This window comes from Pinus tabuliformis, chromosome 3_2 (genome assembly GCF_031772625.1).
Source record: "Pinus tabuliformis cultivar Carrire ecotype Pingquan chromosome 3_2, CPIR1, whole genome shotgun sequence".
Lineage (NCBI taxonomy): Eukaryota > Viridiplantae > Streptophyta > Pinopsida > Pinales > Pinaceae > Pinus > Pinus tabuliformis.
The window spans coordinates 146,596,584-146,598,001 of NC_142302.1; positions in this window are offsets into that span (position 1 = coordinate 146,596,584).

The following is a 1,418-nucleotide window of genomic DNA, read 5'->3' on the forward strand; positions in this document are numbered from 1 at the left end:
CTCCTGATCTTCTCTCTGCCAATTACTACGAAATCAGGCTCAACACAGAAAGGATTGAAGGGTTTACATTTAAATAGGAATTTAACTAAAATTAACCAAGATTCTTGCATCTCACATTAGTTTAAGGATCTGCATTTCATATAAAATAGTCATTCATCTAAGCAGCAATTGTTAATCGATTACTTGGTCTTAATTTCCCTAGCAATATCGTTGACTCCATAAGGCATTGTTATCAATCGTTTAAAATCTAATCAAATCCTATAAGTCTTACTAAATCTTAATCAAGTACTTGATCGCTTCACTGTGTCTCCCGAACAGGTTGGTTCCCAACTAGTTCTTCTTAATTCTACTTTTCCATAGGGTCTACCCCCCTTAGCCTGCTCTAGGGAGACAACTTAAACGGAGAGATTGGGGATCAAGGTGACAGCCTCCGATCTGAGCCATTGTCGCGGTGCCTAGACATTCTGTGCGACAAAAAAGCTTATGGATAGAAATCTTCATTTGCAAGAAGACCGCGATGAAATAGAGGAAGTTCTGTTGGAAACACAGAGGAGACAAAACACAAATTCACACACAAATCACACAAGCTGCGGCTCTTCTATTGATCATACAAAACTTGATACTTACAATGAACCCGATGAAAGGTATCTAACCTTTTCCAACTACCGACTTGCCTAGAATATCTTGACATGCAACCACACACTAAAAGTCATCTATCACTTAACTCTACTTGACTCAACACTTAAACACTCAACCCTTAACACTTAGTTAACTAACTCTTTAATTTTAGCCAACTCCTCATGCAAGACAAATTAGCTTATTTTAACACCCCCGCTTAATTACGACCGCTAAACTAAAACATGACTCATGACAACTAAAACATGCCTACTGGTCTATGTCTTAGCTAGGCTTAGAACACCCAAGTTTCTTCTATGAAACTCAAACACATCTTGTGCTAATGACTTGGTAAATATATCAGCCAATTGATCACTAGATTTACAAGGCTTCAAGTGAACTTCTCCATTGCTCACAATTTCTCTAATAAAGTGATATCCAATATCAATATGCTTTCTCTTTTGATGAAACAAACTATTCTTGGATAGTGCAATCGTTGAGGTGTTGTCACAATATATTGTTGTTGATCCTTGTTGTTTCTGCTTGAGTCCATCAAATACTCTTCTTAACCACACTGCTTGACATATTTCTAATGTTGCTGCTACATATTCTGCTTCTGCTGACGAAAGTGTCACAATGGGTTGCTTCTTAGATTCCCATGAAATCACACCTAAACCAAGATGGAACACAAAACTAGAAGTGTTCTTCCTATCATCCAAACTTCCTGCAAAATCACTATTTGTGCATCCAATCAAATCCTTCTTTTCTGTGCTTGCATACATTATGCCACAATCTCTAGTTCC